Genomic DNA, 26,523 nt, shown 5'->3' on the forward strand with positions numbered 1-26,523 from the left:
TTCCGACACAGCTGCTCAAGGCGTTACTACGATAACTACTGGGACATGTGCAGTCCTTTCCTGGTTTGAGGAGAGGGATGAGGATTGCCTCCCTCCACGAGGTGGGGAACACTCCTGTCTGCCATATGAGATTAAAACATTCGAGGAGGATTTCCTTTGAAGCCGCTCGCAGATATCGAAGCATGGAGTACCGGATGCGGTCGTAACCTGGTGCAGTGTCAGAAGTCTCAGTAGGAGCCGATTCAAGTTCCCACATGGAGAAAGGGGAGTTGTAGACCTCAGGACTGTTCGACCGAAAGTCCAAGTTCGCTCTTTCGACAGTCGCAAGGTAGCGATGAAACGCTGGATCCTGGGTTGCAGTGGCAGTACTTTGTGAAAAATGCTCTGCCAGCGTCTGAGCAATGGCTCTGGGTGTCGTTTGGAGACATCCCTGGTTCAGGACTGCAGCTATTGGTAAACGCCTGCGTTTACCGGAAATCCTCCGGATGGCTTCCATTACTTTTGTGGAACAAGTGGAACGGTTGATGGAGTCCAGGATCTCGTGCCATGACCTTTTCTTGCTCTCTTTAATGGCACGGAGTGCCCTGGCTCTCGCGATTCGAAAGGTGGTAAGATTGACCGCTGTTGGGGGGCATTTAAATCGGCGAAAAGCCGCACGCCTGTCCCGGATGGCTGAACGGCACTGTTCTGTCCACCAAGGCACAAGGCGCCGCTTAAGAGGGCCACAAGACTGTGGTATGGACAGGTCAGCAGCATGATGGATCACAAGTGTGATGTGATCCACCCATTCCTGTACGCTGTTGTGGCGTTCAAAGACAGCCAGCCGAGTGAACAGTGGCCAGTTAGCTCTGCGAATCATCCACGATGGCGGTCTCTGCTCCAGCAATACACCATCCAGGAGATGAATGCGGATGGGGAAGTGATCGCTGGAATGAAGGTCGTCAGTGACCTCCCAGTGAATAGAGTCGGTGAGGGTTGGAGAGCAAAAAGATAGGTCAATGGCTGAGAATGACCCAGTAGCAGTAGAGAAATGAGTCGGTGTACCTGTGTTGAGGATGCACAACACTTGAGACGTTAGGAGGCTCTCCAAAATTCGACCTCGAGTGCAAAGAGAAGTGGAGCCCCACAGGACATGATGGGCATTGAAGTCTCCCAGAGGGAGAAATGGGCTGGGAAGTTGGTCGATAAGATCTGTGAGAGCGTATAAGGTCATTGCTTCCAGAGGGGGTAAATAAAGGGAGCAAACGGTAAGGCTCCGACGTGAATGAATTTCAACTGCAACTGCTTGCAGGTCAGCATCCAGGGGGAGAGCAGAGGAGTGGTGGTCGTTATTGACAAACACGGCGACTCCGCCTTTGGCTCTTTCTCCAGTCAGGTCATCTTTGCGATACAACGTATAGCCCCTTAGTACAGGAGCATCAGATGGTTTTAATGCTTTTCCTGTAAACACAAGCACAGGGGGCGTTGCCATGCTAGGAGGTTCAGTTCCTCCACATGTGCCCGGAATCCATTCATGTTCCACTGTATAATGGGAGCCATCTATCAGGGGGGGACTACCTTCATTCTCACTTTCTGTCGGGGAGGAGAGCTCAAAACAGGTGGAGGCTCAGTTTTGGGGCGAGATGATTGCCCCAGTCTGACATCAACCTCCATCACCTCAGAAGAGGAGTCGAGAGAGACGTCAGAGAGAATGACATCAACATCAGCAGACTGTATAACGTCAGTCTCCTTTAGTGGGCGAGTCTTCACCTTTGTCTTTGGCTTCGATTTTCTGGCCTGAGGTGGCATTGGAGCCAAAACCTCAGAAGCAGTAGAGGGTGTAGCAACGGTGGGCAGTGCACAAGACTGGACCCGGGAAGGGGCAGGAAGGTCCATGATATCAGCTACATGGCCTGATCAGAAGGCCTGGGGGGGGGGGGGGGGGGGAGCAGCAGGCTTCACAGGAATGGCAGCAGCACACTTACATGGACAAACGCAGGTGATAGTGCTGACAGTAGCAACCTCCGTTTGTGTAGCGGCATCGCTTTTCAAGACTGGCTGTTTCAGAACGGGAGAAAAGGAAGCAGCGAACGTGGGCGGCTGCAGGGACTTGTAAATTTTCTTCGCCTCACCGTACGGGATGCGTTTGGTGGTTTTAAGTTCCTGGATCTTCCGTTCTTCAAGGAAAACTCTACATTCCTTACTCCACAAAGGGTGATCCCCAGAGGAGAGGAGCAACCAACTCCCTCATGGGCGGCTTTACCACATTTCCCGCAAGTGGCTTCCCCTTCACAGCCGAGAGTAGAGTGTCCAAAGCGTTGCCATTTAAAACACCGCATGGGGTTGGGGTAATAAGGACGTACACTGAGACGTAGGAAACCTGCCTTCACATGCTCTGGCAATTTGGTGCTGTTAAACGTAAGGATGAACGAGTCAGATTTCATGAGAGCTCCATCCACCCGTTTCATACCGTGTTGCACATCGACAATTCCTTCCCAGGACCATTCATCCTTCAGTTCGTCTGGGGGAATGTCAACGAGATCTCTGCAAGTCACAACACGCCTGCAGTAGTTCAAGGTGTTGTGAAATTCAGTCTCTATCACAAACTCCCCAAGAAATTGTGCCTTCTGAAGGTTCTGGACTTGCTGGAAGCTAGATGTTTCAACCGACAAGGTGCCATTTCGCAAGCGCTTTACATATTTTAATGTGCCAGCAATACCTTCTAAGGCCTTCTGGATATAAAATGGTGAAACTTTTTCGAAACTCCCATCTTTTATTTTAATTATAAGAAACACATTCTGCGAAGCAGCATGCGTTCTGTTACTATTACCTGAATCAGGAGGACTGGCTACACGAGCCCTCTTATTAGATTGGCTGTTAGAACCTACCAGCGGCCCACCCTCTCCGCTGGGAGGAGAAGAAGAAAAGTTCGAGGGTCCCATCTCGGTCCCACGAGCAGCTAGGGAACTAAGAGTCCACCTAGACAGAGCCCCGCGTGCCTAGGCAAGCCTTATACATCTGAGGTAAAGCAGGTTCCCCAGAGGTTGCCCGCTAACGACTGTTCCACCTCAACAGCTATGCGTCTCATCAGCGCGCAGCACACCTTGAGATTGAGGGGTTGTTTATAGAGGTTTATTCCATCCTAGCGATCCAGGCGGTCAAGCCAAGATCCCCACTCCCTGAGACACACAACATTCCACCGCCGCGCCGCACGGTGGTCGCTGAAGTATGCCCAGAGCTTACGGCGACAGGGGACTGGCGGCGCTTACCAGTCCCCAGCTCAGGAACCCCCGGGGTCGCCAAGCCCAGACCCAGCAAATGAATGCTGAGCCCCTGGGGGCGATGATGATGCTGATGATGAGTTGACTTGCCAGATCTGTCGGTTCAGTACATCCGTTTTGCAGTGTTAGTATTTATCTATATTCCTCGTCTCACATTTGTGACCATCGTCAGTTACATGTTTATTTTCAGGACTTCGGTTCTTCGCCTCAGGGTCCATACTCAAATAACGGACGTTAGACAGCGTGGCCTTAATCCCACGATTTGCCCACCATCGACCTGATCTTGTGTATAAAAACTAATTGTTTATTTGTTTGTTTTTGCGTCCTCTATGCGTTCCTACACCAGTCATTCTATGGTGATGAAACATTTGTGAACTGTCGAAGGGACACCTTGGACGGTTTCTGTGGCGGAATAACAAACTATCACCCATAGGGCTCGAGTGAAAAGGGATGACCTGGAAGCTTAATTTAGGAATGCGTGGAGCATTTTGAATCATATTTGGAGTATAAATGAGTCATATTTGTGTTAAAATATTATGCAGAAAGTATACCAGAAACACCTGTAGGGACCGAAGTGGACAGTGAGAAGACGTAACATGCTAAAATATTAGATAATGATTGATATTAGCATCAGATTCATAGTATTCGCGGTCGCTAGGTTTATTCTGACAATCACAACGAAGTTTCACATATATTGTTGGGGAAAGGGGGATTGCAAAGACAGTGACAGATCAGCATAGCCCTGAAGGAATTTTTAAAAAAGTATCACACTATTCAGATGGAAAAATTTTCAATAACTATAACACTCCTTGCACCCCTATGGCTGTGGTATTTAGGGTGAAAAGACATGGCATAAAAGCTTTACTCACGAATGTCTGGAGCAATTTCATCTATATTTGTTATTTATACCTCTCATTATTTGATACAAATACTGTGGGAGTGCATAACCTTATGATCATCAGATGTAGTTGTGACACACGAAGGGGCGACATGTAGAGAAGTCCGAAAACAATATGTTGGCCTTTCGTTCTGGTACTTAGCTCTCTTGGAATATTTTACAAGTGCAGAACCCTATCAGTATCACATTTGCGTGGTAAGTGCCTTAAATCTTACCGCACCTGGCAGTGAGCCAGTAATTTTGGAATAGTGTTTCGAGGCCAAAGTTCATGCCAAAGACACATTTGACAATACCACAGATACATTTAACGTTATCTCTAGAGTTGAATCATAATCTAACATGACAGCCATGACATTCCGTCCCGCTTTTGTTACCCAAAACGATAACAGCGCGCCAAGCGGACAGCAAGTGATAGTATTTAGTTCGGCGCGATCTTCTGCAAGCGAAAGCGAATCGTAATTTTTTACTTTCGTTTGTAGAATAGTTTCTACAAACACGAATGTGTGTCACGCAATAAACTTCAATAAAGCCAGAAGAAGACGTGAACTCCGTTTATCCCTAGATTTCCTAAGCATCCTGAGAGCTATACAGGGTGAATCACTAACTGTTGCCACCAAGAATAACTCCGAAAGTATGATATGAGCTGAAAGGTTTGTGGGACAAATGTTGCATGGGACAGTGGGGGCCATAAAATGACGTTGGCTTTTTGTTGCTAGGTGTGGTCACGTCAGAGATATGAAGGTCAACTTTTTTTTTAATGGGATGCTATAATTTGGTACTTATTTTCTGATAGCAACTACAGAGACGAATCCAATCATGAGTAACAGTACGGTATTTGAAGGTCAACGAAGGTCAAAAAGTTGGCATGAACGTCCATTTTCAGAAGGTGTTCGAAGTGATTACCATTGGTATCAGTGCAGTGCTGCAATCTTCTTACCATGGATTGAGTGGTATTCTTCATCACTTCGACACTTATCGAAGCACATACACTGACAGTTCTCTCTCGTAAATCGCACAAATAGTACATATTGACCAAATACGGTGTATCCATCTAACGTGCCATTGACATGTAGACACCATTCGACGGTTTCGCAGTACAACACTAAAAGGAAATGAAGACTAATATCGTCGAATCAAGTGAATGTGAATGACGTATTCCTTCGAAGAACGAGGCGATAAGCTTTTCATTTACGAAGAATGCCAACGAAATTCAGTGAGAGCTATAGACTTATACGCAGAAAGATATTCTCAACGTACTCACCATACACGTCGTACATTTAAATATGAGTATGATAAATTGAGAACAACTAGATATTTAACACATCGGAAACATATCCGGCAAAGGAAAGTTTCCAATGAAGAAACGGAAATTGGTACTCTTTCCACTTAGGTTCGAGATCCTTTTGTTAGTACGCGTCAAATCGCACGGGAATCCGACATGAGCCAGATTAGTGTTGTTCGTATTCTGCATCGCTATAAATTACATCCTTACCATAACAGTCTCCACCAAGAATTAACTGGAACGAATTGTGTGCGTCGCATTGAATTCCGCCGATGGGCTCAACTTCAGATTCTCAGACCTGACACATTTATTAATTTGATGTTATTTACTGACGATCTATGGAAATGTTAATTTGCATAACATGCATTATAGGGCAACTGCAAATACATGTTGGCTGAGTTAAGCGGCATGCAAAAAACCGTGGTCGGTGAATGTATGGTGTGGGGTTCCGGAGGACAGAATTATAGCCCCCCAATTCATCGAAGGATATCTTAATGGTAGGAAGTGCACCACATTACTGCAAGAAACATTAGGTCTGTTATTGAAAGAAATACCTTTAGGAACAAGGAACAAATTGTGGCATCAACACGATTGGCGCCCGGCACATTTTTCGCTGATGGCTAGAAATGAGTAGCAGAAACAATTCCCAAATCGTTGGATTGGACATTGAGGAGATGTTTCGTGGCCAGCTCGTTCAATAGATTTGACGCCTCTGGATTTTTTCTTGTGGGGGTTCGTAAAAGACATTGTTTATAAAGACGTTCCAAATACACCTGAAGATATGCAAGACAGAATTGTCAGAGCATGTGCTTCGATAAGTGCCGAAGTGATAAAGAATACCACTCAATCCATGATAAGAAGATTTCAGCACTGCACTGATACCAATGGTCATCACTTCGAACACCTTTTGTAAATGGACGATCATGCCAGCTTTGTGACCTTTGTTGATCTTCAAAGACCTTGCTGTTACACATCATTGGATTCGTCTCATTAGCCGCTATCAGAAAATAAGTACCAAACTATAGCATCCCATTTAAAAAAACAAAGTTGACGTTCATATCTCTGAAGCGATCCCCCTGGTAACAAAAAGCCAACGTCATATTATGGCCTCCATTGTCCCATGCAACTTTTGTCCTACAAACTTTTCAGTTCATATCATACTTTCGGAGTTATTCTTGATGGCAATAGTTAGTGACTCATCCTGTATAACATTGTATCACTGAACTGTACCATCACGCTTCGCTTGTAACCAACAATGGTGTATTAATGATTAATGTTGTAACAGCCACGTGATAAATTTTTGGGTATAGTATGACGAGAGGAAATTATGCCTCTAACAGTTATAAACATTATCTATTCGAAGTATGAAAAAACTGTGACAACTTATGAATATTAATTATTTATATAATACTCTATGATATAATTGGACATATCGATGTGTATCATACAAAGACAATGATAATTGTAAAGTGCTTTTATGATCTGCGATTGTCTTCCTTTGTTTTTACCTTTTGTTGGTTGGCTTTTGTAAGTTGCGGACGCATATCAAACTGAGGTCTGTTAATAAACTGTAGTCATTTGTTCATTATTACTTGAAAATAGAGTTCATTATTATTATAAATGTGAGTGAATAATTATTTGTAACTTTAATTCCTCTCTCAATAAGCATTATCTGTGTTAATTAGTTCTTTCCCCTGCCACGAGCGCAGCCATTGATGAAGGCGATTTGTATCGCGTTTTTGGCTGTGTTTTCCTTAGAAACAAATCAAATGTTTGCTTGATGAGGTCTAAATAGTGCACAATATGAAAGTATAGTTAATAGAGTTTAATAATCATTTCAAATATTTACTTATTTGCTCTAACAATAGAAAGTCTCTGTCAATTATCTGCCGCCATCTTAACAATTATCTCAGCGGCAAGTTCAAATTTAAATTACGCAGCTCTGCAGACATAAATGCCGAACGTAATACAAACGTGTAAAAATAAATGTGCACTGGTGGTCCCGAACTCATTTTAATGAAAACGATTCGAATCACATTGGTTCTTAAAAAACAGTGCTCATAGCACGAACTTAATAACAAACTTTTCTAGCTGATGTATGAAGGCGAAATTAATTACGCACGAGTTGCGAAGAATATTGTTTCAGGTAACATACGTCAGTGTTGTGCGCGGCTGATATTCGATGGTTTTAATGATCATTTTGCTGAAGATAACTGTTTCCATCTTAATCAGTAGTTGTATAGAATCTGTTGAATGAGCTGTGATTTAATGACACTTACACATCTTACAGACAACACTTTAAAACGACCTTAACTTGGAGTTCTTTAGCAACTTGATCAAATCTTTAGCCGGGAGAAAAATTATTTAGTAATTACTCAATGTAATCATTTCCATTTACAAATTAGTTAAATACCGAACCACTGAATAACCCAGCGAACGCCACAATGTTTCTTATTAGCAGTAGAAAATGCTAGTGAACAACAGAAGACATTACAAAGAAAGTGAATTTTGGTTTATAAAATAATTCCATCTTTGTTTACTACATCTTGAAGCAAAATTGCTTATTTCGTTGTTTCAAAATTATTTAAAAAAAAGCTTTTGAGTGAACTACAATGTAAGCAGCTTATTGTAAAGTCTTCAACAAATTTTACCAGAATTTGGCCTTTGCTTGTCCCACATAGAATAGTGAAAAGGTGAAGCTCGTACTTCTTTCAGTAGGAGTCAGTGACGAAAACACAAAACGGAAAGATAAAAGATGCATTGATCCCATTTTTACGTTAAGGTTCACGTCCGTCCTTCTTACGTGTGAATCTGTATGATTATTATTATTATTATTAGTCATCAGTCTTCTGCCTGGTTTCATTTGACCGGCCACGAATTCCTCATGTGTGCCATCCTCTCTATCTCAAGGTAGCACTTGCAACCTGCGTCCTGAATTATTTGCTCCATCTATTCCAATCTCTGTCTTCCTCTACAGGTTTTCCCCTCTAAAGCTGCCTCTAATACCATGGAAGTCACCCCCTGATGTTTTAACAAACGTCCTATCACCCAGACCCTTCTCCTTGCCAGTGTTTTCCACATATTCCTTTCCTCTCCGATTATGCTCAGAACCGCCTCATTCCTTACCTTATCAGGCCACCTAATTTTTAACATTATGTATAACCAAGTCTTAAATGTTTAGATTCTCTTCTGCTCCGGTTCTCCCACAGCCCAATGTTTCACTACCATACAAGGCTGAGCTCCTAAGTACATTCTCCGAAATTTCGTCCTCAAACTAAAGCCGATATTTGATTCTAGTAGACTTCTCTTGGCAAGGAATACCCTTTATGCAAGTGATAGTTTGCTTCTGATGTCCCCCTTGCTCCGTCCGTTAAGGGTTATTTTGCTTCCTAAGTAGTCGAGTCCTTTAACTTCATCTGCTTCATGACCATAAATCCTGATGTTAAGTTTCTCATTTCTGCTGCTTCTGATTACTTTTATCTTTCTTCGATTTACTCTCAATCCATATTATGTACTCATTCTATTCAGCAGATCATGTAACTCTTCTTCACTTTCACTCAGGATAGCGAATCGGGCCGCTGATATCCTTTTACCTTCAATTATAATTCTATTCGGAACCTTTCTTTTCCATCATTGCTTATTTGATGTACAAATTGAACAGTTGGGGTGAAAGACTACATCCCCGTCTCACACAATTTTTAATCCGAGCACTTCGTTCTTGGTCGTCCTGTCTTATTATTCCCTTTTGGCTCTTGTACATATTGTGTATAAACCGTCTCTCCCTATAGCTTACCCCTACTTTTCTCAGAATTTCGAACGGTTTTTCCAGGTCGACAAGTCCTATGAACGTGACTTAATTTTTTTTTTTTTTTTTTTGTTTTGCTTCCATTATCAATCGCAACATCAGAATAGCCTCTCTGTTGCCTTTACTTTCCCTAAAGCGAAACTGATCGTCATCTAATACATCATCAAAAATGGTGCAAATGGCACTGAGCATTATGGGACTTAATTTCTGAGGTCATCAGTCCCCTAGAACTTAGAACTACTTCAACCTTACTAACCTCAAGACATCACACACATTCATGCCCGAGGCATGATTCGAACCTGAGACCGTAGCGGTCGCGCGCTTCCAGACTGTAGCGCCTAGAACCGCTGGGCCATCCCAGCCGGCAACACTTCTTCAATTTTCGTTTCCACTCTTCTGCATATTATTACATTCTTTCGGTAAGAACGTGGTAGACTGTAGTTCTGTCCAACATCTCATGTATTTCTTCACAAATATGCTGTACTTCACGCTGGGTTCTACATCTACATCCATACTCCGCAAGCCACCTGACGGTGTGTGGCGGAGGGTACCCTGAGTACCTCTATCGGTTCTCCCTTCTATTCCAGTCTCGTATTGTACGTGGAAAGAAGGATTGTCGGTATGCTTCTGTGTGGGCTCTAATCTCTCTGATTTTATCCTCATGGTCTCCTCGCGAGATATACGTAGGAGGGAGCAATATACTGCTTGACTCTTCGGTGAAGGTATGTTCTCGGAGTTTTAACAAAAGCCCGTACCGAGCTACTGAGCGTCTCTCCTGCAGAGTCTTCCACTGGAGTTTATCTATCATCTCCGTAACGCTTTCGTGATTACTAAATGATCCTGTAACGAAGCTCGCTGCTCTCCGTTGGATCTTCTCTATCTCTTCTGTCAACCCTATCTGGTGCGGATCCCACACTGCTGAGCAGTATTCAAGCATTGGGCGAACAAGTGTACTGTAACCTACTTCCTTTGTTGTCGGATTGCATTTCCTTAGGATTCTTCCAATGAATCTCAGTCTGGCATCTGCTTTACCGACGATCAACTTTATATGATCATTCCATTTTAAATCACTCCTAATGCGTACTCCCAGATAATTTATGGAATTAACTGCTTCCAGTTGCTGACTTGCTATTTTGTAGCTAAATGATAAGAGACCTATCTGTCTATGTATTCGCATCACATTACACTTGTCTACATTGAGATTCAATTGCCATTCCGTGCACCATGCGTCAATTCGCTGCAGATCCTCCTGCATTTCAGTACAATTTTCCATTGTTGCAACCTCTCGATACACCACAGCATCATCTGCAAAAAGCCTCAGTGAACTTACGATGTCATCCACCAGGTCATTTATGTATATTGTGAATAGCAACGGTCCTATGACACTCCCCTGCGGCACACCTGAAATCACTCTTACTTCGGAAGACTTGTCCCCATTGAGAATAACATGCTGCGTTCTGTTATCTAGGAACTCCTCAATCCAATCACACAATTGATCTGATAGTCCGTATGCTCTTACTTTGTTCATTAATCGACCGTGGGGAACTGTGTCAAACGCCTTGCGGAAGTCAAGAAACACGGCATCTTCCTGTGAACCCGTGTCTAAGGCCCTCTGAGTCTCGTGGACGAATAGCGTGAGCTGGGTTTCACACGACCGTCTTTTTCGAAACCCATGCAGATTCCTACAGACTAGATTTCTAGTCTCCAGAAAAGACATTATACTCGAACACAATACGTGTTCCAAAATTCTACAACTGATCGACGTTAGAGATATAGGTCTATAGTTCTGCACATCTGTTCGACGTGACGGGGATGACCTGTGCCCTTTTCCAATCCTTTGGAACGCTTCGCTCTTCTAGAGACCTACGGTACACCGCTGCAAGAAGGGGGGCAAGTTCCTTCTTGTACTCTGTGTAAAATCGAACTGGTATCCCATCAGGACCAGCGGCCTTTCCTCTTTTGAGCGATTTTAATTGTTTCTCTATCCCTCTGTCGTCTATTTCGATATCTACCATTTTGTCAACTGAGCGACAATCTACAGAAGGAAGCACAGTGCAGTCTTCCTCTGTGAAACAGCTTTGGAAGAAGACATTTAGTATTTCGGCCTTTAGTCTGTCATCCTCTGTTTCAGTACCATTTTGGTCACAGAGTGTCTGGACATTTTGTTTTGATCCACCTACTGCTTTGACATAGGACCAAAATTTCTTAGGATTTTCTGCCAAGTCAGTACATAGAACTTTACTTTCGAATTCATTGAAAGCCTCTCACATAGCCCTCCTCACACTACATTTCGCTTCGCGTAATTTTTGTTTGTGTGCAAGGCTTTGGCCATGTTTATGTTTGCTGTGAAGTTCCCTTTGCTTCCGCAGCAGTTTTCTAACTCGGTTGTTGTACCACGGCGGCTCTTTTCCATCTCTTACGTATAATCCCCGGTTGCGCTTACTTCACAATTATCCATTTCTTCTGACACTACACAAACTCATTGACGCACAAAAATTAAATAAATATACAGTAAATCACTCATAAAAGTGATGAAAAACAGTCATTCGACTGATATGACTGTTATCTCACGGCATGGAGCGCTAGTGTCACTACAAATGTCGAAATTTAGCAACCTTCGCAGCTAAGTGTGTCGCGAATATTTTTGTCATGGAGATACGTAAAGGGAGTTCTCAAGGCATCACAAACTTGAACCCAATGTCCGACATGCTACCTCCCCCAAACATTAGATTGTGGTGGAAGTGTTTTGATCAAAAATACCAGGATACACGGGGCTACTAATGATTTTGATTGTAGTGCAAAGTGTCATCTGTAATTGGACTCTTTCCAGCAATATTTCCTTTTATATACACGAATTTAGGTTGCGCTGTTTACTTTCACAGTATTTCTGCCATTTGACTTCAGATTTTATATAATTGTAACTCGAGTAGCTCTCTTTTTGAATGCATCTAGAAGGAAAGATTGTAAACTTATCACATGTAGCAAAAGACGTTCTTAGCGGTATCGAGAGGATACATAGAACGCCATTCTACATTTAGGAAAATCACATCACAAACTTCCTTCCTTGGTTATTCGATACTTATAACGAAATAAGTTACATTAACGAATTTAAATGCGTCCTGTTACTGGATCAAATATGAATTTCACTCCAGAAAAACGTCTGAACACACTATTCGGATGCTGTGTCACTCACGAAAGCACTGTCACATCTATTTAAAGCAGTTGCTGCGATCAGATGACAGAAATTAAGAATGAGGAACAATCGTAAACAGAAGTATGCTAATGTTTCATGGTATCAAACATGGTGGCGCCGGCTTCAAAGCAAAATACAGCGTACAGAGCACCATCTCCGCATATTACACTTTCACGGTATTTAGACTGTGTCAGTGTTGTGTAAAACAGCGCAGAATCTGTTGCCAGCGACAATCTTTTCTTCTCGTCAATTACTGGCATAATAACAAGTTTCCTCGAAATTCAGACAGAACGAAATTTGCGAGATACGGAAGAAATATGTGTGCAGACACCTATGGAATATGATAACATTAGTTGAAGTATGTATATGGGTAGGACGGCTCTGGGCATTCTGGCTAGGTGTTCGCTGACATCAGCACTAGCGCCTTCTTAATTGTGGTGTTATTTTGTAGCTGAGACTCCTGCGCATGCCATATTTTACCAGCATCAGCACTTCCTTATATCATAGACTAACCCAGGAACCATGAACATTTTGTCATGTGCCAAGGTCAAGAAAGTGAGGACAGGGCCCTCCCACGCCCCGTGTTCCCTTATTTTTGCTTGAAGCACCCCCCTCCCCTCACTCCAAGTACACCACTCTCCGGCCAAATGTGGTAAGACGAAATCCTGAAAAATTTGTCAACAACTTGTGTATTACTGATTTCTGAAAATACGTTTAAGAACAGGCTCGCCAGTCACATTGGTAACTTTGATTGCAAGCTACACATCATTCGCCACAGAATATAGAAATGAATAAAGAGCATATTTCAATATAAAGGATTAGAAACCAACATCATGCTTATATAATGTACACATTGTGTGTGTGAGTGTGTGAAAGTGTGTGTGTGTGTGTGTGTGTGTGTGTGTGTGTGTGTGTGTATGTGTGTGTGTGTGTGTGTGTGTGTGTGAGAGAGAGAGAGAGAGAGAGAGAGAGTGTTGGTCGTTGTGAGAGTGAGAGTGTGTGTGTGTGTGTGTGTGTGTGTGTGTGTGTGTGTGTGTGTGTATGTGTGTGTGTGCGTGTGTGTGTGTGAGAGAGAGAGAGATAGAGAGCGTGTGTGCGTATGTGTGAGTATGTGTGTGTGTGTGTGTGAGAGAGAGAGAGAGAGAGAGAGAGAGCGTGTGTGCATATGTGTGAGTGTGTGTGTGTGAGAGAGAGAGAGAGTGCCTGTGTGTGTGTGTCTGTGTGTGTGTGTGTGTGTGTGTGTGTGTGTGTGTGTGCATGTGAGAGAGAGAGAGAGAGAGAGAGAGAGAGAGTGAGAGAGAGAGTGAGTGTGTGTGTGTGTGTGTGTGTGTGTGTGTGTGAGAGAGAGAGAGAGAGAGAGAGAGAGAGAGAGTGTGTGTGTGTGTGAGAGAGAGTGGGTGTGAGAGTTTGTGTGTGTGTGAGCGTGAGAGTGTGAGAGAGTGTGTGAGAGTGAAAGAGTGAGAGAGAGAATTCCTAAGGGACAAAACTGTTGAGGTTATCGGTCGCCATAAATATACATAACCAATTTTTTTTCTGAATTCTGTTACCTTAAATGCTATCCCACAAACCTAGAAAAAGCGAGAAACCATCTAATTATGTCTACAGCCAGCAATTTAACAAGTAGAATGAAGGTACGTTCTCGAATTCCAATATATATCTAAGTATTTTCCTGTAATATATCTCTTGTATGGCTGTGAAATTAGCCCTGTTCCTTCCAGCAGCTCTTCTAGGCGAGAGTATTTGGGGATTTTAATTCTACCTTTATTTCTTGCGTCACACTATTGTTATAACACTCCAAATCTTTCTAGATGTGTGCTACCAACTCGCCTGCTTCACCTTCTTGCGGAATTTCCATATCGAAGTTTATCTTTACAGCTTTTGCAAACGAATGCCTGTTGTTATTCCGTTGACTTTCGGCTCTGGGAACAGCTGTTCAGTTGCTAGGTACCGGTCCAGCACATTTAGATGCAATGTAACCAACCTTTGCAAGTAGATCCAGATGGGACTGGAGCCTTAAAAACAGCTTTTCTTTTTTGTTGCCTGTACTGTAGTAAACATGCTCCAATCCATCGTTTTCGGCTGGGACTCCAACATATGATTACTTACAAGTGCTGTTTACACTAAATGCAGATACTTTATATCTCCCATTCGTCACTAGATTTCACCATACACTGCTTTTAATGCGGTTTGTAAGCTTTGCCTGCAAATCTGAGATAACCTTTCTTTTCCAAACGCAGATTGTACTTTTCCTTTATGGTACTTGTTCCGTCATGTGATGGAATTTTCTTTTGTGGTGTGGATTCCTTCCAGTTTAACTTTTGTTTCTCGTACACAAACCACAGTAAACTTTACTCTCAAACCATACTGTGTACTCATTAGACTGTTCATTCCGTTCAGCAGGTCATTTAATTCTTCTTCACTTTCACTCAGGATAGCAATGTCATCAGCGAATCGTATCATTCATATCCTTTCACCTTGTATTTTAATTCCACTCCTGAACCTTTCTTTTATTTCCATCATTGCTTCCTCGATGTACAGATTGAAGAGTAGGGGCGAGAGGCTACAGCTTTGTCTTACACCCTTCTTAATACGAGCAGTTCGTTCTTGATCGTCCACTCTTATTATTCCCTCTTGGTTGTTGTACATATTGTATGTGACCCGTCTCTCCCTATAGCTTACCCCTACTTTTTTCAGAATCTCAAACAGCTTGCACCATTTTGTATTGTCGAACGCTTTTTCCAGGTCGACAAATCCTATGAACGTGTCTTGATTTTTCTTTAGCCTTGCTTCCATTATTAGCCGTAACGTCAGAATTGCCTTTCTCGTGCCTTTACTTTTCCTAAAGCCAAACTGATCGTCACCTAGCGCATTCTCAATTTTCTTTTCCATTCTTCTGTATATTATTCTCGTAAGCAGCTTCGATGCATGAGCTGTTAAGCTTAATGTGCGATAATTCTCACACTTGTCAGCTCTTGCCGTCTTCGGAATTGTGTGGATGATGCTTTTCCGAAAGTCAGATGGTATGTCGCCAGACTCATATATTCTACACACCAACGTGAATAGTCGTTTTGTTGCCACTTCCCCTAATGATTTTAGAAATTCTGATGGAATGTTATCTATCCCTTCTGCCTTATTTGACCGTAAGTCCTCCAAAGCTCTTTTAAATTCCGATTCTAATACTGGATCCCCTATCTCTTCTAAATCGACCCCTGTTTCTTCTTCTATCACATCAGACAAATCTTCATCCTCATAGAGGCTTTCAATGTATTCTTTCCACCTATCTGCTCTTTCCTCTGAATTTTACAGTGGAATTCCCGTTGCACTATTAATGTTAACACCGTTGCTTTTAATGTCACCAAAGGTTGTTTTGACTTTCCTGTATGCTGAGTCTGTCCTTCCGACAACCAAAGGTTGTTCTGACTTTCCTGTATGCTGAGTCTGTCCTTCCGACAATCATATCTTTTTCGATGTCTTCACATTTTTCCTGCAGCCATTTCGTCTTAGCTTCCCTACACTTCCTATTTATTTCATTCCTCAGCGACTTGTATTTGTGTATTCCTGATTTTCCCGGAACATGTTTGCACTTCCTCCTTTCATCAATCAACTGAAGTATTTCTTCTGTTACCCATGGTTTCTTCACAGCTACCTTCTTTGCACCTATGTTTTCCTTCCCAACTTCTGTGATGACCCTTTTTAGAGATGTCCATTCCTCTTCAACTGTACTGCCTACTGCGCTATTCCCTATTGCTGTATCTATAGAGTTAGAGAACTTCAAACGTATCTCGTCATTCCTTAGAACTTCCATATCCCACTTCTTTGCGTATTGATTCTTCCTGACTAATGTCTTCAACTTCAGCCTACTCTTCATCACTACTATATTGTGATCTGAGTCTATATCTGCTCCTGGGTACGCCTTACAATCCAGTATCTGATTTCGGAATCTCTGTCTGTCCATGATGTAATCTAAATGAAATCTTCCCGTATCTCCCGGCCTTTTCCAAGTATACCTCCTCCTCTTGTGATTCTTGAACAGGGTATTCGCTATTACTAGCTGAAACTTGTTACAGAACTCAATTAGTCTTTCTCCTCTTTCATTCCTTGTCCCAAGCCCATATTCTCCTGTAACCTTTTCTTCTACTCCTTCCCCTACAACTGCATTCCAGTCGCCCATGACTATTAGATTTTCGTCCCCCTTTACATACTGCATTACCCTTTCATTATCCTCATACACTTTCTCTATCTGTTCATCTTCAGCTTGCGACGTCGGCATGTATACCTGAACTATCGTTGTCGGTGTTGGTCTGCTGTCGATTCTGATTAGAACAACTCGGTCACTGAACTGTTCGCGGTAAGACACCCTCTGCCCTACCTTCCTATTCATAACAAATCCTACACCTGTTATACCATTTTCTGCTGCTGTTGATATTACTCGATATTCATCTAACCAGAAATCCTTGTCTTCCTTCCACTTCACTTCACTGACCCCTACTATATCTAGATTGAGCCTTTGCATTTCTCTTTTCAGATTTTCTATTTTCCCTACCACGTTCAAGCTTCTGACATTCCACGCCCCGACTCGTGGAACGTTATCCTTTCGTTGATTATTCAATCTTTTTCTCATGGTAACCTCCCCCTTGGCAGTTCCCTCCCGGAGATCCGAACGGGGGACTATTCCGGAATCTTTTGCCAATGGAGAGATCATCATGACACTTCTTCAACTACAGGCCACATGTCCTGTGGATACACGTTACGTGTCTTTAATGCAGTGGTTTCCATTGCCTTCATCATCCTCATGTCGTTGATCATTGATGATTCTTCCGCCTTTAGGGGCAATTTCCCACCCCTAGGACAAGAGAGTGCCCTGAACCTCTATCCGCTCCTCCGCCCTCTTTGACAAGGCCGTTGGCAGAATGAGGCTGACTTCTTATGCCGGAAGTCTTCGGCCGCCAATGCTGATTATTTATCAAAATTTAGGCAGTGGCGGGGATCGAACCCGGGACAGAAGACGTTTTGATTATGAATGAAAGACACTACTCCTTTTATTTATTTATTTTTGAAATCTCGTTTTGTTCGCTTGTGTTCGTTTAATCTGCTCGGGGCGGACGTCGTAAGACATCCGGTTAAGTTCGTTGTTGATCGATTAACTCAGTTTTTTTTATTACAGAGGGAAGCTAACCCTCTGACCGAACACGCTGAGCTACCGTGCCGGCTTCAATCTTTTTCTCATGGTCCCCTAGACCACGGGTGCATATCTTCTGTTGATCAGTGAAATAATGAAGTACAAAAATGTTCATGTAGATTCAGGAATACAGATATACAAGACTCTAAACAACGAAATAAACAGGAAGTTCAGAAAAGCTACTGCAAAATGTCAAGAAATCGAAAAGGAAATGATTGTGGGAAGGACGCACTGAGCACATAGAAAATTCGAAACAACCTCCAAAACACATCAGTGCAATGAACAACAAGGTTAGTAACATCAAGAGTGCAATTCGAATTCCACTATTAAAGGCAGGGGAAAGAGCGGATAGGTGGGAAGAGTAACTGATGGCCTCTATGACGGGAAGACTTGTCCGATGAAATGATAGAAGATGAAACAGAAATAGATATAGAAGCCATGGGGCATACACTAATTAGTATCAGAATCTGAAAATGGTTTTAAGGCTTAATATCGAATAAGACAGACGGTATAGACAACAATTCACCCGAATTTACAGGGTGAGTGTGGGAAGTGGCAACAGAATGACTATTCACGTTAGTATGTAGAATGTTTGAGTCTGGCGACATACCATCTGACTTACGGAAAAACATCATGCACTCAATTCCGAAGATTGGAAGAGCCAACAAATGCGAGAATTGTCGCACAATCAGCTTAACAGTTCATGCATCCAAGTTGTTTAGAAGGTTAATATACAGAAGAACGGAAAAGGCAAGTCATAATGTGTTACATGGTGATCAGTTTGGCTTTAGAAAAAGAAAGGTAACAGAGGCAATTCTGATGTGGTTTTTGATAAGGGAAGCTAGATTAAAGAAAAATTAACACACATTCAAAGGATTAGTCGACGCGGAAAAAGCGCTCGATAGCATAAAATGGTGCAAGGTGTTCGAAATTCTGCGAAAAGTGTTGTTAATCTATAGCGAAAGACGGATGAGGTACAGTATGCGAAAGATGGGTGAGGTACAGTATGTACAAGAGCCAAGAGGAAAAATAAGAGTGGAAAATTAAGAACGAAGGTGCTCGGATGAAAACATATGTAACACAGGGATATAGACTTATGCCCCTACCGTTCAATCTGTATAACGAAGTAGCAATGTCGAAAATAAAAGAGAGTGTCAAGACAGCAATTAAAATTCAAGATAAAAGGATATCAATGAGGCGATTCTCTGACGACATTGATATACTGAGCGAAAGTGAAGAAGAACTAGAGAATCTGTTGTGTGGAATGGGGAGTCTAATGTGTACAACACGTGAACAGAGGGTAAACTGAAGAAAGACGAAATTAAGGTGAAATAGCAGAAATGAGAACACCGAGAAATGTAACATCACAATTGCTGGCTACGAAGTAGATGAGCTTAAGGAATTCTGCAAACTGGGCAGAAAAATAACCCATGACGTACGGAGCATGGAGGACATGAAGAGCAGCCTTCCACTAGCAGGAAGTGTATTCCTGCCTGAGAGAACTATACTAGTATCATACATGTAGTACTACACAGTATGGCAGTAAAACATGGATTGTGGGAAAACTGGGTAGAGAATCGAAGCATTTGAGATGTGGTGCTACGGACGAATGTTGAAAATTAAGTGGACTGATGAATAAGGGATAAGGAGGTTCTCTGGAGAATTGTCAAGAAAAGGAATATATGGAAAACACTGACAAGAAAAAGTGAGAGGATATTAAGACATCTGTTAAGATATCAGGCAATAACTTCCACAGTACTAGATGGAGCTGAAGGACGGTAAAAGCTGCAGAGAAAAAAAGGGAATTGGAGGAGGAGATCAGTGTTTCATGTCCTATCGATAACGAGATCATCAGTGAAGGAGCAGTCTCGGGTTGGAGAAGGATGGGGAAGAAAATCGGCAGTGCACTTTCAAATTAACCATCTCGGCATTTGCGTGAATCGACTTAAGGAAATCACAGAAAATCCAGTTAGGGACGGCCGGGCGTGGGTTTAATCCCATTGTAATACTTAGTATGTATCTCAAAGCCAACAACTTTACCTGGGTGAGCACTTGTAGCTAAAGAACAAAGAACAGCTCAAATGTTTTTAAACACCGCTGTATTGCAGCTGTGAATGCTCAATTATTCCTCAAAATATTCTAAAGATCTTTCAGCAGATGGGAACGGCAAAAAGTCTAGAAAAGCTTTTATTGTAAGTGTACACATCTGAAAGTCCCTCATAATAAATATTTTCTAGGAAACAGCTTCTTGAATTATCTGCTTAAATCATACACTCCTGGAAATTGAAATAAGAACACCGTGAATTCATTGTCCCAGGAAGGGGAAACTTTATTGACACATTCCTGCGATCAGATACATCACATGATCACACTGACAGAACCACAGGCACATAGATACAGGCAACAGAGCATGCACAATGTCGGCACTAGTACAGTGTATATCCAACTTTCGCAGCCATGCAGGCTGCTATTCTCCCATGGAGACGATCGTAGAGATGCTGGATGTAGTCCTGTGGAACGGCTTGCCATGCCATTTCCACCTGGCGCCTCAGTTGAAGCAGCGTTCGTGCTGGACGTGCAGACCGCGTGAGACGACGCTTCATCCAGTCCCAAACATGCTCAATGGGGGACAGATCCGGAGATCTTGCTGGCCAGGGTAGTTGACTTACACCTTCTAGAGCACGTTGGGTGCCACGGGATACATGCGGACGTGCATTGTCGTGTTGGAACAGCAAGTTCCCTTGCCGGTCTAGGAATGGTAGAACGATGGGTTCGATGACGGTTTGGATGTGCCTTGCACTATTCAGTGTCCCCTCGACGATCACCAGAGGTGTACGGCCAGTGTGATCGCTCCCCACACCATGATGCCAGGTGTTGGCCCTGTGTGCCTCGGTCGTATGCAATCCTGATTGTGGCGCTCACCTGCACGGCGCTAAACACGCATACGACCATCATTGGCACCAAGGCAGAAGCGACTCTCATCGCTGAAGACGACACGTCTCCATTCGTCTCTCCATTCACGCCTGTCGCGACACCACTGGAGGCGGGCTGCACGATGTTGGGGCGTGAGCGGAAGACGGCCTAACGGTGTGCGGGACCGTAGCCCAGCTTCATGGAGACGTTTGCGAATGGTCCTCGCCGATACCCCAGGAGCAACAGTGTCCCTAATTTGCTGGGAAGTGGCGGTGCGGTCCCCTACGGCACTGCGTAGGATCCTACGGTCTTGGCGTGCATCCGTGCGTCGCTGCGGTCCGGTGCCAGGTCGACGGGCACGTGCACCTTCCGCCGACCACTGGCGACAACATCGATGTACTGTGGAGACCTCACGCCCCGCGTGTTGACCAATTCGGCGGTACGTCCACCCGGCCTTCCGCATACCCACTATACGCCCTCGCTCAAAGTCCGTCAACTGCACATACGGTTCACGTCCACGCTGTCGCGGCATGCTATCAGTGTTAAAGACTGCGATGGAGCTCCGTATGCCACGGCAAACTGGCTGACACTGACGGCGGCGGTGCACAAATGCTGCGCAGCTAGCGCCATTCGACGGCCAACACCGCGGTTCCTGGTGTGTCCGCTGTGCCGTGCGTGTGATCATTGCTTGTACAGCCCTCTCGCAGTGTCCGGAGCAAGTATGGTGGGTCTGACACACCGGTGTCAATGTGTTCTTTTTTCCATTTCCAGGAGTGTATTTAAGAAAACTTACACAGTTTCGATATAATTATTAAAATTCTGTCGAAAAATTAGTTCTATGTATTGTGTTTATGAGGCACACAAATGCTGAATATGCATTATCATAATTCTTTCAGCTGAAACATGCGGAGCCACTTCCAGTCATGGTCTGGATTCACGGAGGAGGATGGATAGATGGTAGTGGAAAAGCTTATGAGCGAGGCTTTCTAATGAAACACGACTTCCGGAAGGCGTTCGATACAGTTCCGCACTGTCGCCTGATAAACAAAGTAAGAGCTTACGGAATATGAGACCAGCTGTGTGGCTGGATTGAAGAGCTTTTAGCAAACAGAACACAACATGTTGTTATCAAAGTAACCTCTGGCGTGTGACAGGGGAGTGTTATGGGACCATTGCTTTTCACAATATATATAAATGACCTAGTAGATAGTGTCGGAAGTTCTATGCGGCTTTTCGCGGATGATGCTGTAGTATACAGAGAAGTTCCAGCATTAGAAAATTGTAGCGAAATGCAGGAAGATCTGCAGCGGACAGGCACTTGGTGCAGGGAGTGGCAACTGACCCTTAACATAGACAAATGTAATGTATTGCGAATACATAGAAAGAAGGATCCTTTATTGTATGATTATATGATAGCGGAACAAACACTGGTAGCAGCTACTTCTGTAAAAAAACTGGGAGTATGCGTGCGGAACGATTTGAAGTTTAATGATCATATAAAATTAATTGTTGGTAAGGCGGGTACCAGGTTGAGATTCATTGGGAGAGTCCTTACAAAATGTAGTCCATTAACAAAGGAGGTGGCTTACAAAACACTCGTTCGACCTATACTTGAGTATTGCTCATCAGTGTGGGATCCGTACCAGATCGGGTTCACGGAGGAGATAGAGGCGCGTTTCGTCACAGCGTTATTTGGTCACCGTGATAGCGTGACTTTTAACAAAGTCAAGTGGCAGACTCTGAAAGAGAGGCGCTCTGCATCGCGGTGTAGCTTGCTCGCCAGGTTTCGAGAGGGTGCGTTTCTGGATGAGGTATCGAATATATTGCTTCCCCCTATTTATACCTCCCGAGGAGATCACGAATGTAAAATTACAGAGATTAGAGCGCGCACGGAGGCTTTCAGACAGTCGTTCGTCCCGGGAACCATACGCGACTGGAACCCATGATTCGCCTGATGGCAGCTGGAAAAAATTGTGCATCTTCTCTGTGTACCGGCTCGGACAATAAATCGGTCTAATCTTTCTGTAAGAACGTGTCCACCAGTCGATCAGTCAAACGTCATTTAAATCACGTAATATTCCCCGATGGTGTAGCACCTGAACTGAATCTTACGAAAGATACCGCTGAAGTTTAGTTACGAGATTTATACCAAGTGTCAGTGGCGTCTACCGTTGCCTGGCTAACTTAATTTTGTTTTATCCGGTTTGCATTAACCACGACTAGTTAATGCTGGAAAGGCGTTTTAAACATGGTTAAAATGGTTCAAATGGCTCTGAGCACTATGGGACTCAACTGCTGTGGTCATTAGTCCCCTAGAACTTAGAACTACTTAAACCTAACTAACCTAAGGACATCACACACATCCATGCCCGGGGCAGGATTCGAACCTGCGACCGTAGCAGTCGCATGGTTCCGGACTGCGCGCCTAGAACCGCGAGACCACCATGGCCGGCCGTTTTAAACATGCAACAGCCACTTTTCTCCTACCATACTCAACGAGTTTAGCTAGTGAGACAACACAATACACTATACTTTCCGTCCATCACAAACAAAACTATTCTAGTTTGTGAAATCGCTGCTCTCTACAATTCACAAACGAGATAAATTGCAAGTTCTAGAGGGAAACCACGTTAAAAACCTGGTTCTCATATATCTCTTTAATAAAAGCTTTTTTTGTCTAGAAGACACGGAGATCTTGAATTACAAGTATTGGGTTTGCACCGGATAGCATTCTAGATGGAGAAGATTGTCTTGCAAATGTATGAAAGAGAGAAATTGACTTGTTTGGTTACCGTAAAAGTAGTGTGACACTATCTACAAAATATTTTCCCAGATTTATCTGCAGCTCCTGTCTAGTAAGTTCTTGATGGAATCACACATATTTTCCGCATGTTTATGCATTACAGGTACCATCATACGAAATAACAGCAACATTTCCGAAGATTATAATTTCATCGAAATCTTTCACCGTATAACAGATGTAGACAGGGCTCTCTTGCTCTAACTGGTAAGCAATATGAGACAAAAACATCTGTAGCCATTAGAATTAAAATCTCCGGGCCAGATCGGTACTCAAACATTATAGAGAGATCGACTAAAATGCTCTTCGCTGATCAAATCAAAAAAATTGAAAATTGTGGAAACAGATTAATGACTGAGATACATAAATCAACGCAGTGACTCATTTAAAAGTGGAGCAGCTCGAGACCCACAGATTTTTCACAGCTGCATTTGGGACCAAGGAACATCAACAGAGACAATAAAAGTAAATATTAATTACAAGTGGATTTGTATTGTTGGAACCATGACATTGTTGTTGTTGTCTTCAGTCCTGAGACTGGTTTGATGCAGCTCTCCATGCTACTCTATCCTGTGCAAGCTTCTTCATCTCCCAGTACTTGCCGCTACCTATATCCTTCTGAATCTGCTTATCGTATTCATCTCTTGGTCTCCCTCTACGATTTTTACCCTCCACGCTGCCCTCCAATGCTAAATTTGTGATCCCTTGATGCCTCAGAACATGTCCTACCAACCGGTCCTTTCTTCTTGTCAAGTTGTGCCACAAACTCCTCTTCTCCCCAGTTCTGTTCAATACCTCCTCATTAGTTATGTGATCTACCCAACTAATCTTCAGCATTCTTCTGTAACACCACATTTCGAAAGCTTCTATTCTCTTCTTGCCCAAACCATCTACCGTCCATGTTTCACTTCCATACATGGCTCCACTCCATACAAATTCTTTCAGAAAAGACTTCCTGACATTTAAATCTATAATCGATGTTACCAAATTTCTCTTTTTCAGAAACGCTTTCCTTACCATTGCCAGTCTACATTTTATATCCTCTCTACTTCGACCATCATCGGTTATTTTCCTCCACAAATAGCAAAACTCCTTTACTACTTTAAGTATCTCATTTCCTAATCTAACTCCCTCAGCATCACCCACTTAATTCGACTACATTCCAATTATCCTCGTTTTTCTTTTGTTGATGTTCATCTTGTATCCTCCTTTCAAGACACTGTCCATTCCGTTCAACTGCTCTTCCAAGTCTTTTGCTGTCTCTGACAGAATTACGATGTCATCGGCGAACCTCAACGTTTTTATTTCTTCTCCGTGGACTTTAATAACTACTCAGAATTTATCTTTTGTTTCCTTTACTGCTTGCTCAGTATACAGATTGAATAACGTTGGGGACAGGCTACAACCCTGTCTTACTCCCATCCCAACCGCTGCTTCCCTTTCATGCCCCTAGACTCTTATAACTGCCGTCTGGTTTCTGTACAATTTGTAAATAGCCTTTCTCTCCCTATATACATGACATAACAAAATAAAAAACAAGAGTTCCTGATAATGTCCAAATTAAGTCATAGGTCAATCGACTGCAGTCTATGAAGATGTCATATATTATATAAATAATGTGGAGAACAATGGAATTATGTGTGCTATTGTGGTAACTGAAACGCACCAGCTTTTACGGGCAAGCAACGAATTGCACTCAAGGTGAGACAGTAGGCACTGTAACGGCAATTAAGCAAAATCATGCTGCATTTTCGCAGAAAGTACTGTACAAATTTCACTGAAATTATCTCTGCAAATTAAATGCTTTAAACAACTCACTGGTCCCAAATGACTCTGCTGCTGTAATTCAGAATATATTTATAAATTTTATTTTCGTGTTTTCCAGTATTTTATGAAAAAGTATAAAATATTTTTATTACAGCGGAATTACTGGTACAGTCAACACGACCGAGTAGCCACAGCTACAATACAGTGGTGTTTACAAACTTCGAAATTTTCATTACAGTTTCTCCAATAATTTCTAAGAAAATGGGACAAATGTTTCACAGTTTATGGTTTTGAGAAAACGAGACAAAGTTTTACAAGTTCTATACTCTAGGAAATACATAGCGATCTCTTCCTGACAATGGAAACATCCTACACCATAATCAGGGGTATCATTACCTTTGGGCTCTTTTGATCATTTCCTTCTCCTGCTTCTTGACTCTTTACACATTTGGAGAGATGCAAGATCTCACTTGTCAATATGTGAGCTGTCAATTTCTTTTAGAACAGTTACAGTACTTTGTCCAGGTTATGTTTTACAGCTTCTAGTCTGGCAATGTTCCACGGTTCCACGTTGTCACAGCACCTGACACTCCTTGTTGTAAAGTTCTGTAACCACCAAACACATTTTTAGGGATGGAGATCAACGTGATTTTGTTGAAGGCCTCATTTACATTTTGAGTCTCGGCGTGCATGTACTTGCACAGTTGGACAGGTCTCTATAGATTTATTTAATTTATTCCGCAACTGGATCAGGTATAGACTGTATGTGAATGTGTTAAGGTTGTTAGCTACCTGTGCCTTCCTAAATTGGCGCCACGTATCAGCGAGTTGATATAGAAAATGTGTTGGCTTCTCGTTAGTGGGTACTCGTTGAAAGAAAATCGCCACACTGCTTTCCTCAATGCCTCCAGATTTCCAGAATTCTCAGTAATGGCACTCCCATAATGTTCCTGGAACTCACTAATAATTTTATCCGTTAACCTATAATTTACAGACTTGACTCCAGAAAGCTTTTTTCCACCGAGTTTGCTCTTCAGTGCACGAAAACGGACATCCATCCTCTTTTTAACATGTTCCACACATTGCAATTTTTTTACTGGAACATCATGAGGTTTACTCAGACAGACACACGCTGAAAGCTTTGCAAACTCAATCGCGTAAGTATTCAGTACAGCGTAAACTTAGATCTGTGGAAGACAGCTACAACAGCAGAAATTTCCAACCTCTCTCCCACTTGTGCCTTAAGGATTTTCACACAGCTAGGTTTGTAAAAAACCATTTTGTTTCAATCTGCGCCTATTACTGAGCACCCATAGCAATATTTATTATGTATCTGAAAGCCAACAACTTTACCTGTATAAACACTTGTTGCTATAGAACAGCCATTCTTTGAATTGTGCCGTCTCTTCTGTCAGCTTCCACCAAG

This window comes from Schistocerca gregaria, chromosome 3 (assembly GCF_023897955.1).
Source record: "Schistocerca gregaria isolate iqSchGreg1 chromosome 3, iqSchGreg1.2, whole genome shotgun sequence".
In the NCBI taxonomy this organism is placed as follows: Eukaryota; Metazoa; Arthropoda; class Insecta; order Orthoptera; family Acrididae; genus Schistocerca; species Schistocerca gregaria.